Genomic DNA, 8,701 nt, shown 5'->3' on the forward strand with positions numbered 1-8,701 from the left:
AATTTCAATCTTGAGTTGAACAACAAAACTAAATCACCTTCTTTGAATTCCTTTTTCCTCAGATGCTTATCATGCCAAACTTTAGTTCTTTCTTTGTACATACGGGCACTTTCATAAGCATCCATCCTCAATTCCTCAAGCTCATTAAGTTGTAACAACCTTTTCTCACCAGCTTGCTTAAGATCAAAATTCAAGGTTTGAATGGCCCAATATGCTCTATGTTCTAGCTCCACAGGTAAATGACAAGACTTACCATACACCAACCTAAAGGGAGTAGTTCCTATAGGGGTTTTGTAGGCAGTCCTATATGCCCATAAAGCATCATCTAGTTTGATAGACCAATCTTTCCTAGAATTGTTCACTGTTTTCTCCAAAATATGCTTGAGCTCTCATTAGAAATTTCAACTTGTCTCGAAGTTTGAGGATGGTATGGGGTAGCTATCTTGTGCACTACACCATACTTCCTCATTAAGCTCTCAAATTGCTTATTACAAAAATGGGAACCCCCATCACTAATTATAGCCCTAGGAGCTCCAAATCTGCTCAAGACAAATTTCTTCAAGAATTTCACTACCACTCTAGCATCATTAGTTGGAGTTGCAATAGCTTCCACCCACTTTGACACATAGTCAACCCCAACTAAGATGTATCTATTACCATATGAAGGAGTGAATGGCCCCATAAAATCTATTCCCCAAACATCAAATAATTCCACTTCAAGAATATTATTTAGGGGCATTTGATCTCTTTTTGACAAATTTCCACTCCTTTGACATTTATCACAATCCAACACAAATTTCCTCACATCCTTAAAAAGATTTGGCCAAAAGAAACCAGCTTGCAAAATTTTACTAGTTGTCTTAGAGATGCCAAAATGACCTCCATAATCAGAAGCATGGCAATGATGCAAAATACTCTGTACCTCCTCTTCAGGAATACATCTTCTAATTAAACCATCACAACATCTCCTAAAGAGTAAAGGATCATCCCATCTATAAAACTTCACTTCATGCAAAAACTTTTTCTTTTGTTGCCATGTCATATCTAGAGGTAAAACTCCACAAGATAGATAATTCACAAAGTCTGCATACCAAGGTAGTTTAGCAACAAGAGAGAAAAGTTGTTCATCCAAGAAAAACTCATCAATAGGGATTTCATCCAATTCTTCACTATCCAATTTCAACCTACTAAGATTATCAGCAACTACATTTTCAGCTCCTTTCTTATCTCTAATCTCCAAATCAAACTCTTGTAGCATCAGAATCCACCTAATGAGCCTAGGTTTAGCCTCCTTTTTACGGAGCAAATACCTGATGGCTGCATGATATGAAAATATAACCACCTTTGAGTCAATAATGTAAGGTCTGAACTTTTCCAATGCAAAGACAATTGCCAAAAATTCCTTTTCAGTTGTTGCATAATTTGTTTGAGCCTCATCCAAAGGTTCTACTAGCATAATAAATAGCATAAGCCTTTTTGTCCTTTCTTTGACCAAGAACAGCCCCAATTGCATAGTTGCTAGCATCACACATAATTTCAAAAGGTAGGCTCCAATCAGGTGGTTGCATGATTGGTGCAGTGATAAGAGCTTGCTTCAACCTGCAAAAGGCATCCAAACACTCTTGGTCAAATACAAATGGTGTGTCATTACTTAGCAAATTAGACAAAGGTTTAGCTATTTTAGAAAAATCCTTAATAAAGCGTCTGTAGAACCCAGCGTGTCCTAGGAAACTTCGAATTCCCTTGACATTGGTAGGAGGAGCCATCTTCTCTATCACTTCAACTTTGGCTTTATCAACCTCTATTCCTCTATTAGACACCAAATGTCCAAGCACTATCCCTTCCTGGACCATGAAATGACACTTTTCCCAATTTAACACAAGGTCAGTATCTGCACATCGCTGCAAAATTTTAGAAAGGTTAGCCAAGCATATATCAAATGAAGATCCATAAACAGAAAAATCGTCCATAAAAACCTCCATTATGTCTTCAATGAAATCTGAGAAGATTGCCATCATGCACCATTGAAAAGTGGTGGTACATTACACAACCCAAATGGCATCCTTCTATAAGCAAAGGTTCCATATGGACAAGTAAAAGTGGTTTTCTCTTGATCATTTGGATGGATAGGGATTTGAAAAAAACCTGAATATCCATCTAAATAGCAAAAGTAAGAATGCCTAGCTAGTCTTTCCAACATTTGATCAATGAAGGGAAGTGGAAAATGATCTTTTCTAGTGGCAACATTTAATTTTCTGTAATCTATGCACATTCGCCAACTAGTCACTGTTCTGGTGGGAATTAATTCATTATTTTCATTTTTGACAACTGTCATTCCACCCTTTTTGGGACAACATGTACTAGGCTCACCTCAAGTACTTTGCGAGATGGGATATATGATCCTGCATCAAGCAACTTCAAAATTTCCTTTTAACAACTTCTTTCATATTTGGGTTCAACCTCCTCTGATGTTCAATAGATGGTTTACAATTTTCTTCCAAAATGATTCTATGCATGCAAAAGTGTGGGCTTATTCCCTTAATGTCATCTATGGTGTATCCCAAAACTTTCCTAAATTTTCTCAACACTCTTAATAACTTATCAGCTTCTAAGGTACTCAAATTTGCATTTACAATTCTTTGGATAAGTGTTATTAGTGCCAAGAAATTCATACCTGAGCTGAGAAGGAAGTTGCTTAAGTTCTACCTTAGGTGCATCTTCTTCCTTGAATGATGATTGCTTAAATTCAGCTTTTTCCTTTTGTGTGAGTTGAAAAACTGGAGCAGAAATGAATGGTGGACTTCCCTCTAAGTGTTGAGCATATGCAGCTACATGAGGGTTGTCATAATCTATGCCTCCTCCATGAACCAAACAATTTTCAAGTGGATCTTCTGGATATTTCTTTCTGAAGTGTTCTTCAACCAGCTCATCAATAATATCAACTCTCAAGCAAGTATCAGCTTCAGAATGATGCTTTTTCATAGTGTTATTAATATTGAAAACCAATTGCTCTTCACCAACCCTAAGAGTCAGCTTTTCTCCCTTAACATCAATCAATGCTCCTGCTGTAGCTAGAAAGGGTCTCCCCAAGATAATTGGAATATTAGAATCTTCCTCCATGTCCAAGATGACAAAGTCAACAGGTATATAGAACTTTCCAACCTTCAGGGGCACATTCTCCAAAATCCCTTCAGGATACTTGATTGTTCCGCGGCTAAATCAAGAGAATGTGGGGTTGGCTTTAGATCTCCCATGTTGAGCTTCTCATAGATGGAAAGGGGCATAAGGCTAACACTAGCCCCTAAATCACATAAGGCTTTTGTAGAACATGATTCTCCAATGTGGCATGGAATTGAAAAACTCCCTGGATCCTTAAGCTTTGGAGGAAGTTTCCTTTGGAGGATAGCACTACATTCTTCCTCCAAAGCTATAGTTTCATCATCTTCAAGTTTCCTCTTGTTTGAGATAATTTCTTTCAAGAATTTTGCATAAGAGGGCATTTGTGAAAGAGCATCAACAAAAGGCACATTTATGTAAAGTTTCTTCAAAACCTCTAAGAACTTCCCAAATTGCCTATCAAGCTTGGCTTTGTGAAATCTTTGTGGAAAGGGAAGTTGTGGCTTATAGGGCTCAGGAGGTATGTATTTCTCTTCTTTTCTTCAAATTTCTCCTTACATTTTTTCTACACTCTCTTGTTTTTCACTCCCATCGTATTTTTTCATTTTCTCTCTTCATCATTTTCACTCTTCTCATCATTTTTTACTTTACCAAGTCTTAAATTAATATCTTTACATTGCTTTCTTTTATTTTCTGTTTGACTTGTAATCTTTCCAAAAGATTTGGCACTTGAGGAAGATGCTTGTTGTGCAACTGATTTTCCAAAGATTCTTGTGTGTTTGCATCTGCTCCAACCTTGCTATCACCTCTCTCATCTCCTCATCATGCTTATTTTGGTTGGCAAGAATCTGTTGCAATAAAGCTTCAGTGGTGGAATTTCGTTCTTGCTGTTTTGTTGGAGGGTTCATATTTTTCTGCTGAAAATTAGGCAATGGTTGCCTATTCTGCTGATTTGGAACTTGACTTTGCTGATTTCCCCATGAAAAGTTGGGATGATTCCTCCAATTTGGATTGTAAGTTTGAGAATAAGGATTCCCCATTTGCTTGTTTCCATAATTACCAACATATGCTGCTTGTTCTCCATAATCTACTCCACAGCTGGTTGTTTCCTCTGCATAAGCCACTTGTTGTGAACTTCCAGCTGATGATGATGAACTAACCAACATACTCAAATCTTCCATCTTCTTAGCAAGGACATTTGTAAGTGCATCAAACTTTGCATTAATCATGTTGAATGGATCAAGATCATATATTCCAGCAGCTTGCCTTTTCTGAGTTGGAGCTGGTCCTCTTGGACTACTCCAAAGATGAGTATTCTTTGCAATTTTCTCCAATAGCTCATAAGCTTCATCTTCATGCTTAATAATGAATTCTCCTCCTGTTTGAGCATCAATAATCCCTCTGATTGCAGGAGTGACATTTGTGTAGAAATTCTGATTTATCATCCATTTTGGAATGGCATGATGTGGGCATAATCTCTCTAATTCCTTCCATCTCATCCATGACTCATAAAGAGTTTCATCTTCTCTTGGTCTGAAAGCTGTCATTTGATTCCTCAACTCTTGAGTTTTTCCAGGTGGAAAATATTGTGCAAGAAATGCATCAGTGAGTTGCTCCCAATTTGTAATGGAGTTGTGAGGTAAAGAATCAAGCCAATCCAATGCTCTATCTTTCAAAGAGAATGGAAATAGCTTCAATCTTGCTGCATCATCAGACACTCAAGATTGTTTTTGCATGTCTCAAATCATATCAATCTTCTTCAGGTGTGTGTGTGGATTTTCAGAAGGATGTCCTCCAAATTGAGAATTTTGAATCATTTGAAGAACTCCAAAATCCATCTTGTAACTATTTGCATCAATCCTTGGTCTTGCTATGCTCTCTCTCAAATCATCAAAACGTGGAAAAGCATGATCCATCATACTTCCCCTAGGCACGTTTGCATTAACAACTTCTTCCCCTTGGGCTTCATTTTCATTGTTTTGACCATTTCCAGCATTACCAACATCAATTCTAACTCTTTCATCAGCCATGTCTGCTTCTAATTCAGTCTCTCTCAAAGCTTCTTTCCTTCTTCTGGTTTCTTTCTTGTTGGCTTTACAAAACTTTTCAATTTCAGGATTGAACAATAAGGATGCGTCAGTTGTGCTTCTAGCTCTTCTCATAAAAGGTTAAAAGTACCTGAAAAAGAATAAACAAACACAAAATGAAAATATTGCAAAAATAAAACTAAAAACAACTAAAATAATCAAGAATTCAATCTTAAACAAACAACTCCCGACATGGCGCCAAAAACTTGATGCGTCCCAACCGCAAGTGCACGGGTCATTACAAGTAGTATAGAAAATATCGATCCCACGAGGAGTTGTGTTAATGATTGAATTTTCGATATAAAAGTTGACTAAATTGAAGTATTTATGAAATTAAAATAATGAATTAATGGGTAATGGAGTATGAAATCTAAATGTGCAAAATTAATATTCTATTCAACAATGTATTAATTAAACTAAAGTTGCATCAAATAGAAATAAGCAAGTTCAAATATGGCAATATTTAAAATGGCAAATGATTAAATTCGATTAGAAATTAACAATGGTAAAAAGGTGATTCCGGAGTTCGGGATTTCATATTCGAGCTATTTTGGGATTTAAATCGGTTATCCAATTTTATGAAACTTATGGGTTTTAAGGAGATTAATTCTTAAATCCTTTGAATTCCCTTTCGAGTGAGACAAAGAGTGCCTTAATCAAACTAATCCTACTTTCGTGGAGTTAGAATTAATTAAGACCCATTAAGTTCTTTAATTAATCTGTGAATCCTCTTAATCCTTAGCCTATTTCTAGGTCTAAGTTAATTAAGTCCAATTTCCTGATTATCTATCACAAGGCCTTCTCCTTTCGGTGCTTCAACCATGGATTAAGAACATTACTCAATGGGATCCTTCATTAAGCATGTCATTAAGCATACAAGAAATGAATAAAACTCATTAAGACCACAAAATATGGATTACCCAATCAAAATCCACAAAATATCTCAAATATTATAACCCTTACTCTAGAATCAAAAGTAAACTACTCACTATCCATAATGCTTACAAGATATGATGAGTTTAAATGGAAATAAAGCTTTAATCTAAGCTAAGAAGTAAGAAATTAAACACTAGAAATGTAGAAAAGTGTAAAGAAAGAAAGAAATCTGCAAATCTTGGTTGAAAATGGTGTGGAAGGTGAAAATGACTCCTCAAATTCTGCTCAGCCTCCTCATCTTCTTCTTTGCTCCTTGTCTCCCCTCTAAAATGGGAAAATGAGACTATATATAGCATTTTTCTGACATGGAGCCCTAAAATAGTATGTTCTAGGAGGAATTATTTGAGGGAATCTCACCACTCATTAATGAACTCTTCAAGGATCGCATAAGTGGATCGCATAAGTTATGCAGTCCCTTATCTGATTTTACCGGATCTGGTCACTTATGCGGTTGCATGACTTGGTGCATAGGTTATGCACAATTTCGTGAATGTGCATAAGGAGGCGAGAATGTGCATAAGCTATGCGGTCTCCTTATGCACATTTCATTTGGTTCGAACAGTGATCTTTCTTCTTATGCAAATCTGCATAGCTTATGCGACAAGTTATGCAGCTTGGTCAATCATATTTCAGCTTGAAAACTTGTTTTGACATCCTTTGCTGGAAGGCACTCATCAATGGCAAAATTCTCTTTAGTCCTTCAAAACACCATTTTTCCTACAAAACAAAGTAAAAATTACAAATTAATCCAAAATCGACAATTATGAAAAACTAACTAATTAACTAATGAAACTAACTAAAAATGACTAATAATCAAATAAAATGGTTATGAAATTAGACCTAAATGACTATGCAAAATGTGTGCATCAGTAACATTTCTACATGAAAGTTGGCCTATTTGGGGTCTAGTTTTACCCTCTATTGGCCTCATACCAATTGGGTTCACAGTTTGGCACTTATGACCTAATTTAGGTACTGCCATCAATACACAACCTGCACAAAACACTTACACTTCCAATTTGATATTCCTTCTCCTCCTCATTACTTCAATATTCAATCAATGGCACTTCCATATATATATTGTACACAATTCCAGCAAGCATATTGGGTAGAAAACTCAAGTGCTCAATGCACACAATTCACCATTCAAGCCCAACATTCACTTCCACGAAAATTCAACATATCTCAATATCAATATTACACATACACTTCAATATACTCATACTTCAATATCACTTACACATGCTGCCCATAATTTAACACTATCATATTTCATTAATAAACTTCATATTCACACACAAATTCATGATATTATAGGCTGCCAAACATGGCAGTTTGCCAAAGCATGAAGGTCCCATTTCAAACCCTTAATTCAAGCACTAATATGTACATACTTGGACATTAACCTACTACAACTTTTATTTGAGTTAATCAACCTTAATTCCTATCCAATACATATAAGAATAAGTCACTAACCCTACATTTCCATGGCTGCCAAAATTAAGGTTCACCAATACTCATCATTTCCTCAATTTTTCCTAGCAATTCAACTTACCCAAAGCTCAACACAAGGATTATTGAAGGAAAATGGAAAGATTAAGCACTAACATCAACTTGAGCTTGACAAATCCTTGAAATTTCCTCTCCTTTTTGCGCCTATAGGTTGCCCATGGTGTAAGGATCATTTTTCATGAAGGAAGCTTGAAGAAATAATGGCTTGATCATGGAGAACTTGAGCTCATGCATGAAACGGCCATGGTGAATTTGGGAGGATTTCATTTCGGCCATGGATGAAAGCTTAAAGAAAATGAGATGGTTTAGTGGAATAATCTGTCCCAATTACTTATATAGGTGGCTCAAGATGAGAGTTAGTGGAGTACTTAGGAATAATTTAATGGTTATTTATTTAAAGTTTCTAATTTTTGCAATTTGGCTACCACACTTTCACTATTTACATAATGTATCTCCTTTTAATTTTTCATGACATTTTCAAAGTGTAATATCATTTATTTTTAATGGACATTTAGGTCAAAAGGCAACTCGGGATGTCAAATGACCACAATGCCCCTATTCGGGTTGCATTCCCGATTTTTCGATAACACCGATTTTTGTTGGTTTCTCGATTTTTCGTTTTTCTTTGTACTAATTAATTAATTTTTCTTTGACATTTCTAATGTCATTTATACTTCAATAGATGTTCATTTAAGTCTTAAAAATATTTTTCAGGGTTTCCCGCGGTCCAAGGCTAGTCAACGGTCCACGCCGCAACTTCCCGGTGCGGTCACCCATCGCTACGGTTTTTGACTCATTTAACTTGGTTACATTTTATTGCTATTATTTTTCCTTTCTTGTATTTCATTATTTTATGTCTCCTCACTAACATTTAAATATAATTCCAAGCATCCTAGTGTCATGGACATCGTCACGAGCAGTGAGAACGCACTCTAGAACATAGGGTGTTATATCAATCCTCCCAAACTGAACACGACTGCTTTGATTTCATCTTCTTGAACAATGGCCATCAACTTCATATTAATCTCTAGAGTCACAATATTAGGTAA

General features: G+C 36.0%; 1 non-coding gene across 1 annotated transcript; it reads left to right on the plus strand.

Annotated features, from left to right (window-relative positions):
* Positions 1-4,572: 4,572 nt before the first annotated feature.
* LOC131169730 (small nucleolar RNA R71) lies at positions 4,573-4,680 on the plus strand. Its single transcript, XR_009140629.1, has one exon. It is a non-coding gene; the product is annotated as a small nucleolar RNA R71 (small nucleolar RNA).
* Positions 4,681-8,701: the final 4,021 nt, after the last annotated feature.

Source organism: Hevea brasiliensis, chromosome 1, assembly GCF_030052815.1.
Source record: "Hevea brasiliensis isolate MT/VB/25A 57/8 chromosome 1, ASM3005281v1, whole genome shotgun sequence".
Taxonomy (NCBI): Eukaryota; Viridiplantae; Streptophyta; class Magnoliopsida; order Malpighiales; family Euphorbiaceae; genus Hevea; species Hevea brasiliensis.